The 12119-nt window shown below is 41.0% G+C and overlaps 1 protein-coding gene across 1 annotated transcript in view; it reads left to right on the top strand.

Annotated features, from left to right (window-relative positions):
• The window catches only part of LOC124711628 (rabphilin-3A), a 1025602-nt gene that overhangs the window by 717809 nt on the left and 295674 nt on the right, over positions 1–12119 (top strand). The gene's annotated exons all lie outside the window — the stretch shown is intronic.

The raw sequence follows: 12119 nt of genomic DNA, 5'->3' as shown, positions 1-12119 counted from the left end.
TGAAGGTGGGTTATGTTCTCCTCCCAGAGTGAGTTCACCCTTCACCTTCCTCTCTGCCAGACTTCTTCTGAGATATTCAGTGTCCTCTTTTCCTCAGACCTCAAGAAGAATGTAATAATTCCAATCCCAAAGAAAGCAGGTGTTGACAGAAGTGAAAATTACCGAACTATCAGTTTAATAAGTCACGGCTGCAAAATACTAATGCGAATTCTTTACAGACTAATGGAAAAACTAATAGAAGCCGACTTCGGGGAAGATCAGTTTGGATTCCGTAGAAATATCGGAACACGTGAGGCGATAGTGACCCTACGACTTACCTTAGAAGCAAGATTAAGGAAAGGCAAACCTACGTTTCTAGCGTTTGTAGACTTAGAGAAAGCTTTTGACAATGTTGACTGGAATACTCTCTTTCGAATTCTGAAGGTGGCAGGGGTAAAATACAGAGAGCGAAAGGCTATTTACAATTTGTACAGAAACCAGATGGCAGTTATAAGGGTCCAGGGACATGAAAGGGAAGCAGTGGTTGGGAAGGGAGTGAGACAGGGTTGTAGCCTCTCCCCGATGTTATTCAAACTGTATATTGAGCAAGCAGTGAAGGAAATACAAGAAAAATTCGGAGAAGAAATAAAAACTTTGAGGTTCGCCGATGACATTGTAATTCTGTCAGAGACAGCAAAGGACTTGGAAGAGCAGTTGAACGGAATGGACAGTGTCTTGAAAGGAGGATATAAGATGAACATCAACGAAAGCAAAACGAGGATAATGGAATGTAGTCAAATTAAATCGGGTGATGCTAAGGGAATTCGATTAGGAAATGAGACACTTAAAGCAGTAAAGGAGTTTTGATATTTGGGGAGCAAAATCATTGACGCAGTGGGCGTCCAAGCAACGTCAGTCTTCAGGCTTCTACACTCAGTGGGTAGACGCTGCCTGCTCCAGTGTAATAAATAAATAAATAAATAAATAAACGTCTGTTCCGTCATCCAGTGCCGCTGTCTTGAACTTTTTGAGCAGTGCAAGTATGCTATCTACAACATAATAGTACATGTATATATAAAAGCTAATTCCACCATTTCCGACATCTTGGAGTTTACACTCCCAGTGTAGCTTAGGGAAAATCGACTAGATCCGCAACCTTGGATTTACGCAGCATGGGTGCAGGGAGAGAGGGAAGGGGGGAGGAGAGGGAAAGAGGAATGCGGCATGGTTCACCTTGACATTGACCTTGAGGGGACATGGGGAAATTTGGTAATGCTGCACGGTGTATGAGGAGGTCATGATGTAAATGAGGTTGGGGAAATCTTGGCAACAACATAGCCTGACCTGATTCACTTATTCTTCTCCATGAACAATGGACCTTGCCGCTGGTGGGGAGGCTTGCGTGCCTCAGCGATACAGATGTCCGTACCGTACGTGCAACCACAACGGAGGGGTATCTGTTGAGAGGCCAGACAAACATGTGGTTCCTGAAGAGGGGCAGCAGCCTTCTCAGTAGTTGCAGGGGCAACAGTCTGGATGATTGACTGATCTGGCCTTGTAACATTAACCAAAACGGCCTTGCTGTGCTGGTACTGCGAACGGCTGAAAGCAAGGGGAAACTACAGCCGTAATTTTTCCCGAGGACATGCAGCTTTACTGTATGATTAAATGATGATGGCGTCCTCTTGGGTAAAATATTCCGGAGGTAACATAGTCCCCGATTCGGATCTCCGGGTGGTGACTACTCAAGAGGACGTCGTTATCAGGAGAAAGAAAACTGGCGTTCTACGGATCGGAGCGTGGAATGTCAGATCCCTTAATCGGGCAGGTAGGTTAGAAAATTTAAAAAGGGAAATGGATAGGTAAAGTTAGATATAGTAGGAATTACTGAAGTTCGGTGGCAGGAGGAACAAGACTTTTGGTCAGGTGATTACAGGGTTATAAATACAAAATCAAATAGGGGTAATGCAGGAGTAGGTTTAATAATGAATAAAAAAATAGGAGTGCGGGTTAGCTACTACAAACAGCATAGCGAACGCATTATTGTGGCCAAGATAGACTCAAAGCCCATGCCTATTACAGTAGTACAAGTTTATGTGCCAACTAGCTCTGCAGATGATGAAGAAATAGATGAAATGTATGACGAGATAAAAGAAATTATTCAGGTAGTGAAGGGAGACGAAAATTTAATAGTCATGTGTGACTGGAATTCGTCAGTAGGAAAAGGGAGAGAAGGAAACATAGTAGGTGAATATGGATTGGGGGGAAGAAATGAAAGAGGAAGCCGCCTTGTAGAATTTTGCACAGAGCATGACTTAATCATAGCTAACACTTGGTTCAAGAATCATCAAAGAAGGTTGTATACCTGGAAGAATCCTGAAGATACTAAAAGGTATCAGATAGATTATATAATGGTAAGACAGAGATTTAGGAACCAGGTTTTAAATTGTAAGACATTTCCAGGGGCAGATGTGGACTCTGACCACAATCTAAAGTAGTAGAGGAGTTTTGCTATTTAGGGAGTAAAATAACTGATGATTGTCGAAGTAGAGAGGATATAAAATGTAGACTGGCAATGGCAAGGAAATCGTTTCTGAAGAAGAGAAATTTGTTAACGTCGAGTATAGATTTAAGTGTCAGGAAGTCGTTTCTGAAAGTATTTGTATGGAGTGTAGCCATGTATGGAAGTGAAACATGGACGATAACTAGTTTGGACAAGAAGAGAATAGAAGCTTTCGAAATGTGGTGCTACAGAAGAGTGCTCAAGATAAGGTGGGTAGATCACGTAACTAATGAGGAGGTATTGAATAGGATTGGGGAGAAGAGAAGTTTGTGGCACAACTTGACTAGAAGAAAGGATCGGTTGGTAGGACATGTTTTGAGGCATCAAGGGATCACAAATTTAGCATTGGAGGGCAGCGTGGAGGGTAAAAATCGCAGAGGGAGACCAAGAGATGAATACACTAAGCAGATTCAGAAGGATGTAGGTTGCAGTAGGTACTGGGAGATGAAGAAGCTTGCACAGGATAGAGTAGCATTGAGAGCTGCATCAAACCAGTCTCAAGACTGAAGACCACAACAACAACAACGTCAGTAACCTGTGTCACGTATAACGCTTTGTTACCTTTCCACTTACCATATCAACAACTGTCCTAAGGCCAGTTACTACTTGTGTAACCTCATGCTTGGTTGTAAAATAAAACAGTCTCACTCCTGTATCAAGTCAGAATTCCAGAAACTGTTCATTTGCAGATCGTCCAGTTAGTATTATTGTTGTAGTACTACTGTCGTCTTAGCCTCTACATACATTTGAATCTATTAGTAGTTGCTTCAGTGGTGACTAGGCAACAAACGAGGTAAACTTGATATTCCTGAATCGCTATAAGGACAACAGATTAAGCAGAGAATAACTACACGCTTGATACTCTTAAATCTTATCCAAAGAAAAATGTTCCCATTATACTACGGCAGAAGAAAGCTATTTGATTGTTGTAGTTACAAAATCAAAACTCGGACCTTGTGGCGTTATCTATCAATAGATGTCTAAGATCAATCAAATATGTGCCCCTCATAACTTAAATGACGCCACAAATCCTATCGTCATCTTTAGTTGATACTGCAAGTGGCCTGTTTAGGTTTTTATATTGGTAACGCCACGTAGCGCTCTGTATGAAAATCACTGGCTGTGCTGTGTGCAGTCTGTGGCTAGTTTGCATTGTCGTCGGCCATTGTAGTGTTGGGCAGCTGGATGTTAACAGCGCGTAGCGTTGCTCAGTTGGAGGTGAGCCGCCAGCAGTGGTGGATGTGGGGAGAGAAATGGCGGAATTTTGAAATTTGTAAGACTGGATGTCATGAACTGCTATGTATATTATGATTTTTTCAACACTATTAAGGCAAACACATTGTTTGTTCTCTATTAAAATCTTTCATTTGCTAACTATGTCTATCAGTAGTTAGTGCCTTCCGTAGTTTGAGTCTTTTATTTAGCTGGTAGTAGTGGCGCTCGCTGTATTGCAGTAGTTCGAGTAACGAAGATTTTTGTGAGGTAAGTGATTTGTGAAAGGTATAGGTTAATGTTAGTCAGGGCCATTCTTTTGTAGGGATTATTGAAAGTCAGATTGCGTTGCGCTAAAAATATTGTATGTCAGTTTAAGGACAGTCATGTATAATTGTTCGAAGGGGACGTTTCAATACAGATTCTCAATTTACTGTAGTGAAAAGTGGCGTAATGGCTTTACCTGATTTCAACATTGTAAATGTGCATTTCTTACAAGAATCTGAAAATACAGTTTCTTAAAGTTTGGTATCTACAGAACTAGAAAAAGTCAGCCATGCTGTGTTGTTGTTAAAGACTTGTCTTATGTATAACAAATTTAGAGTTTACATAGTGTAAAGTTAGGATGAAACAGTCTGTTGTAATGTGTTGCGATCAACTTTGTTTCTATAATGGATTACTTAAATTATATCTCAACCTGTTAGAGTATTGGGTCTATATGGGTTAATTAGTTATATATTCTGTAGATTACATAAATGATAAGCGTCATGAAAAAGAACATGTCACTTGAATACTTAACACATCTGTACAATTTGCTTGGTGTTTTTAGTACCTCAGAAATCCCACCATATTCGCTAAGTTTCAACTGTGTATTTTATGATTTTTATCGTCTTTCGTGAATATCACATTGAATGTTAAATTGACGTGGTTCGTCGATTGGAAATTTCACTAGATAATAAAATACTATGATGTTCTTAGTAGTACCCCTAATTTTTCAATCGTATACCTATAAGATTCATTCGTTTGAAATCGATATACATTGTTAATTTCTTCATTTCAGTGGTTTATATAATTTATTACTTGAGGCTGAATCACCTCAATATGTTTTACCGAAGAATATCAACAAATGAAATTTATAAAACATGCAGAAGTATGTAAATTCCGTGCACCTTTGGTCAAGAGTGAATCGCTTGTGTCCCAATTTCGGTTCTAGCCACTGCTTATGGTTTGAGTAAAATTCATCAGCAATGGTGGCTGAAGACTTCAAGTATAAGAAGTCACCCGCGTTTTGTTAATGGCCTTGTCAAAAAGTGTTGAGGAAAGGGAAGAGTTTCAGAGAAACTTCTTGCCTTTAGGTGGGAAACTGCCCCTAAAAGGCAAAAGAATCAGAAATGACCAATGGCATGACAATGCAGAAGGCAATGGAAACCATTCCAGTAAAGACTCATTACGTGAATACACGGGATTTGTTGCCAGTAACTGAAAAAGTTTGATGATGAAATATCTCCATAGCCAAAGACTCCGGATTAGTCTCACCAATTCGGTGTTGTAGCAAAGGACTGCCAAGAGGGATCTGCACATGAGAAAAGGAATGAATAACCTACAAAAGAGCGATATTCTACAAGTCGGGGCGTGGAACATCACATGTCTGAACTTGGTAGGGAACCTAGAAAACGTGAAAAGGCTAAATCTACATTTAGTGGTAGTCACTGAAGTGAAATGGAAAGAAGATAAGGATGTCTCGTCGGACCAATACGGGGTAATATTAACAGGAGCAGAAATCAAAATAACGACAGTAGGATTTGTTATGAATAGGAAGGTAGGGCGAAGAGTGAGTTACTGTGAACAGTTCAGTTATAGGATTGTTCTTATCCAAGTCGACAGCAAACCAACGCCACCAACAATTGTTCAGGTGTCCGTACCAACATGACAGACACAAGTTGAAACGATAGACAATGTATATGACGATATGGAATGGTTATTTCAGTATGCAAAGAGAAATGGTAAGCTAATAATACTGGTTTTCTAAAATCACTGTGTGAAATGGCAGTCAATCGGCTATTTCAATTCATGAATAGAATCTATGAGGCTGGAGACATACCATCAGACTTTAGGAAAAATATTATCCACACATTTCCGAAGATGGCGACGCCAGATAACTGCAAGAAGTATCGTACAATTAGTTTAACTGTTCTTGGATAAAGTTACTGACAAGAATAATACGCAGAAAAAATAAAAGACAGTTGGTAGCTGTTAGATGACGACCAATTTGGATTTTCAAAAAGTAAAAGGGAGGCACATTCATGAGATTAGTTGACATACTAAAAGCGTTCGAAAATGTAAAATGGTATAAGATGTTCGAAATTCTCAGAAAAATAGAGATAACCCTTGGGGTAGAACGGGTAATACAGAAAGGGAACAATAGGAATGAAAGACCAAGGTGGAAATGGTCGTATTGAAAAGGGTGTAAGACATGTATGCAGTCTCTCCCAAGCAATTTTCAATTTATGCCTCAGAGAAGCAATGACGGAAATATAAGGAAGGTTCAAGAGTGGAATGCATGGAAAGCCGTGCACGTTAGCACGCCGCTTCTGGGAATGTTGGAGGTGGGTCAGCGCTATATCGTATCCACCCGGCAAAGTAACGCTGAGGACAGGTGTGTCGGCCAGCCTGGGTGTGGCTTTTAGGCGGTTTACCACATCCGACTCCGTGAATACCGAGCTGCTACCCACGTCCGCATCAGTTACACGAATTGCAAACATTTCGAACTTTCACGCCGGATGGTACTAGACTCAGACAGATGGGTGCACAAATTCCATCCGGGGAGGGAGAGGGGGGGGGACGGGATGAAGAAATTGTGTCACCAGGAAATTCATCTGGGCACCCTACTGACTGCAAAGAACAGCTTGATTGAGCACAGGATATGAGTGAGAGTAAAGCGAAGAAAGACGAGAGGATAAGGTGTAGCAGAAATGAGGATAATGATAAACTTAACATCAAAATTGATGACAACAAACTGGACGAAGTGAAGTAACTCTACTACTCAGAAGCAAAGTAAAACATGGCGTACAAAGCAAGGAGGATATATCATAAGTGCACTATCACAAGTAAAGAGGGCATTTCTGACCGAAAGAGCCGGCCGGAGGGGCCGTGCGGTTCTAGGCGCTACAGTCTGGAACCGAGCGACCGCTACAGTCGCAGGTTCGAATGCTGCCTCGGGCATGGATGTGTGTGATGTCCTTAGGTTAGTTAGGTTTAATTAGTTCTAAGTTCTAGGCGACTGATGACCTCAGAAGTTAAGTCGCATAGTGCTCAGAGCCATTTGAACCATTTTTTGGACCGAAAGAAGTCCACTGGTATCAACATAGCCCTTAATTTGTGAAAGTAAATTCTGAGAACGTACGTTTGGAGGACAGAATTGCACAGTAGTGAATCGTGAACTTTGGGAAAACCAGAGAAGAAGAGAGTCGAAGCGTTTAAAATATGATGGAGTAGAAGAATTTTGAAAATTAGGTAGACATAAGGTAAGATATGAGGAGGCTCCAAAGGAAAGAAGAAGAAAGGAACATATGGAAGACACTGACGAGAAGAAGGGACAAGAGAGAATTTCATGGAGTACAGCATCAAGCCAGTCAGAAGACTGATGACTCAAAGAAAAAAAAATAAAGCCCACTTGAGAATAAGCAGATAACAACTGCGCAAAAATGTCAGTGAATTTACAGTGGCACTTGTATCATCAGTGAAATGGATTAGATGTGACACCAGTTTCACACACACACACAAAAAGGAACTCATTCGCATGTTGCAATAAGAGCAAGTTACATCTGACAGATAAAAAATGTGTGGCCTAAGCGTCTTATTGAAGTACTTACATACGTAATTGACCCACGAAAAGCAGCTGCGTCTCTTTTACTGATACAGTGCATTAAAACTCCTGTAAGAAACGATCATTATTGCCTCTCATAAGTGTACTGCAGCCATGCAGCCATCTGATGAGGAAGTGACTGTTCTACACCGGAAATCGTAACAAAGAAGAAGGAGAATTTAATGTTTCGTCATTTTAGTGGCTATTAACTATTTCAAAATAACTTCCCTTACTTCGCAACCACAGTTTTAGTTTTACTGTAATTCGCATTCCTGAGGACAGCACTTAGAAACCAAATCAATAATGCTTGAAGTCACTCTTAATTGTAGCCTTCTCTATCTTTCTGGTTGTATTGTGAGTTTTTGAGTGACGAAAGGGGCAAACGTGTTTTAAGCAGAGATTTTACTTTTTGTGAGTTGGACATATTTGGAATAGATGTATAGGTTGCCTAGTTTACTCAGGTGAAAACAGCAAGAGTCACTAGTTCTGTCGCAGATAAAATGAATTCGCGATGTCAGATGAGGAAAACTGCTCTGTGGCAATAAATAAGCAAAGGAAAAAAAAACATTATTCTGCACAGGCGCATAATGAGCGGCGTGTGGACTGCATTAATATAATTTACATGGTAACTGCTCGTAAGTGGGTCAATTTACGTTCTTCCAGAACTCGTTACGGAGCGCTCTGTAGCCGTGCTGTTGTGGTTCTTCCGTGCAGAAACCTCGTTGTGGTTGACGTGGGAACGATACGGATTTTTGATTGCGGCAGTAGGTCACGCATCTCTTCGGACCTTACTCTAGACATTGAGAAATGACATGACTACGCCCTGAGCTGAAGGTTACGTAAGAACTGCAACATGTATTGCTATACCACTATGCTTCACTCTCACTTTTTGAAAAGTTTCTTAGTGTAGATTAATTCTGCCGAACTGTTGGTTCTACGAGATTGAGAACTTAATTTATTCACGGTTGTCTTCTCGGTGTATTCTATTAATTTGACGTCGTACAGTAATTGCACAGAAGTTAGCAACCCCCATAGCACATTACAGTATTAAAAAAGGAATGAGGTTACAGCGTTCAGAAAGGAATGAACAGTATGTCTTGTGATCATGTGCAGCAGAAAATGTATTAATTTTCTGAAGAAAAAAAAAAAAAAAACACAGAACATTCATACGAAAAGCGGAGAGTAAAAGCGCTTTCTGTTGTAACAGCAAGTTATAATTTTCCTAGCGATTAGGCGTTTGACCGACTGAATTTCAATTACCAAGAACAGAATTGCGCAAATCTGAATTATTCCTGCAGAAAAGTGCAGGTACATGACGAAATTAAAGTTATCAGTTATGGTTTTTAGTTTTTGTTTTTATTTACGTATTTCTTTTGCTTCACAAAAATTCAATTCATTAGACCCTTTCATCTGAGAAGGCATCCATCAGGAAGTAACCATTACGAACAGTATCACGCTGCACACTATACTTCAAGTATAAGAAGTCACCCGCGTCTTGTCAATGGCCTTGTCAAAAAGTGTTGAGGAAAGGGAAGGGTTCCAGAGAAACTTCTTGCCTTTGGGTGGAAACTGCCCCTAAATGGCGGGAGAATCAGAAATGACAAATTGCATGAGAATGCAGAAGGCAATGGAAACCATTCGTACAATATTGTATATGAACCGACTATGATATTTTGCGATGTTGATTTGCGGGTTAGCAGTTCACCTTATCTTTAAATGCAAGTTTTCGCGCAGCAGAATTTACGTTTTAGGATACAGCGATTAGCTACCTCGCCAATCGACTTCACAAAAACATTGTTTCGTTGCGTATAACAAGCAACATATTATATAAAGAAGGTGCTAAAGAATCTAAAACTCTAAGGAATAAGTAATAGACATTATAGACATAAAATGTTTCATGCCTAATTTTCATTCCAATAATTATTACCCAACATTTTCTACCTGACTTGAATAAAACTACCCACTGATTTTGGAGAACTGGCACCGAAATCAGTCCGTATAGTAAAAATAATTTGTTTTTTCCATAATAGACGGATCTGAATTCTCGAAACTGAAAGGGAAGAAGATGATCGTGAGTAGCATTAATTTCAGATTCAAGAACACACCCATATTCATAGGGACGAGAGCTTCGTTTAGTGTGACAGTTAACCACATGGGTGATGTTGCAAATGTCCGCCTCGTTAGCTGCGGGATCATCGTGGCTGCGTGCCAACCGAAGGGGCGCCGGTTCCATTCCCAGCTGGGTCGGAGATTTCTCCTCTCGGGTACCGAGTGTTGTGTTGTCCTCATCATCATTTCATGATCACCTATGCTCGAGTCACCTACGTGGCGTCGTGTAAAAAGACTTGCGGCAAGACACGACAACACACACACACACACACACACACACACACACACACACACACAGAGAGAGAGAGAGAGAGAGAGAGAGAGAGAGAGAGAGAGAGACAGACAGTTGCAGTCAAAATGAAAGTAAATAATTTAAATGCGGAAAGCGAGAGTGTCCATAGCGAATTCAGAGAGGGTATGCCCGTAACAAAAATTGGACTCAGAGACAATTTTAATAAAATTATTGGGAACAGTGTCAACTTCCTTAGGAAGACTAACAAAAAGAGAGGAAACACTCTGAAATGTTACTGTAACAGCATGCAAAAAGAACACAGAATAGAAATGAAAAGAAATTTCACATGTGTACAAAATGTGTATTTGACGTGTACAGTTTTCTCGTAACCAAGTAATTTCCATTTTCAAGTCCGCCACCGTAGATGAGTGGACAGCGCGCAGGCTTGTCATGCCCGGGGGGGGGGGGGGGGCGAGTTCGATTCCCGGCTTGGTTGGAGATTTCCTCCGCCCAGGGACTGGGTGTTTGTGTCGTCTTCATCATCATCATTTCGTCCTCATCGACGCGAAAGTCGCCGAAGTAGCGTCACATCAAAAGTCTTGCACCAGGCGATCAGGTCTACCCACCGGGAGGCCCTCGCCACACGACATTTCATTTACGTTTACAGGCAGCAAATTAGTAAGACACTGGCGCTGAAACGGTTGTATCTGTGGTTTGACAGAACTATATTTATCTAGTTTTAGTTAGGCCTTCCTGGTTCTAAAATTCTCAAGATATCAATTAGTTTAATGTGAACTATCCGAATCAGTCTCACCCAGTGTAAGGCATCGACTCAACCGAAACTAATAAATGCAATCTTCCTTTCATGTCGAAGTTTATAGTTAAAATTTATATTTTACTAGAGTCTATGTAATACGACACCTCAGTCTGACATGAGCACTAGACGAGTATTATCACTTTTCTTCCTTTGATCAAGCTATAAAGAATTGTAACTCCAACTGTATTCATTGTCTCTGATTTAGTTAGAAAAATAGATTAACTGGCCCATTTACATGGAAAATCTATGCAGAAATATTTTATAAACAGAAGTAGGAAAAACAGAGGGAATTCCCTCTATAACAGAAAGATGCTGAAGTTGTGTGGGCCATAACACCAAGATTCACACCACTTCCAGGCATAGAACACTGACACTACACGAAGAACCAGTCCGATTTTATCATATTTTTTGCCTTTGGTACACCGTTCATGATAACAGGGCTTACCATACATATCACATACTGATGAGCATTCAGCCTATATTCCATGTTACCAAGACAGTCCTATTTTTGTCATATCCAATAGCTCTCCACAACTCCCAGGTGTTGGGCATTGATCTGGAGAACAGCTGCTCCTTGCGGCCCTTCACCAGATCGTCTGCGGACAAGGTTGGCTTCGATCTGACAGTAGAGACACTCACTGCTGGAAGCCACTCAGCTCCCCACTTGACTGTGTCTTTACACCACGCAGCGCAGCTCTCTGTTGCCTGTGACATGGCGTCAGCGGCAAACAACTTACGAGAAGTCGAAATATCCACACAGCCTCCAGTAATGTGTTCCCGACTTTTCATAAGGCCATTCTACTTGTAACCTCTACCGGAATTTCAGATATCGTTATCTGTATATTTGTCAGCGCCAGTGTGAAAATGAGATATTCGTATGGAGTCTTTCCTGAAGGTATTTGTCAGGAGTGTAGCGTTTTACAGAAGTGAAACGTGTCCGACAAACAATTCAATCAAGAAGGTAATAGGACCTTCTGAAACCTGGTGCTACAGAGGAATGCTGAAGATTAGATCAGCACATCTACATCTACATACATAATCCACAAGCCACACTATGGTGGATGGTAGAGGGTATCTTGTACCACTACTAGTTCATTTCATTTCCTGTTCCTCTCGCAAACAGAGTGAGGGAAAAACGACTGTCTCTATGACTCTGCTCGAACGCTAATTTATCTTATGATGCCTTCGTGGTCCTTACGCGAAATGTGCAACCAACATCCACCCTTCATATCGCCAAACAGACGGAAATCGGGAGGTGCGAGATCCAGGCTGTAGGGTGGATGACGACAGTCTATCGCAGTTTTGTGAGTTGTTCTCAAGTGCGCAGTTTTGTGTGAGGCTT

The sequence above is a fragment of the Schistocerca piceifrons genome, chromosome 8 (assembly GCF_021461385.2).
Source record: "Schistocerca piceifrons isolate TAMUIC-IGC-003096 chromosome 8, iqSchPice1.1, whole genome shotgun sequence".
Classification (NCBI taxonomy): domain Eukaryota; kingdom Metazoa; phylum Arthropoda; class Insecta; order Orthoptera; family Acrididae; genus Schistocerca; species Schistocerca piceifrons.
Note: the sequence above shows the minus strand (reverse complement) of the source record. Positions and strands in the feature narration are given on the sequence as shown.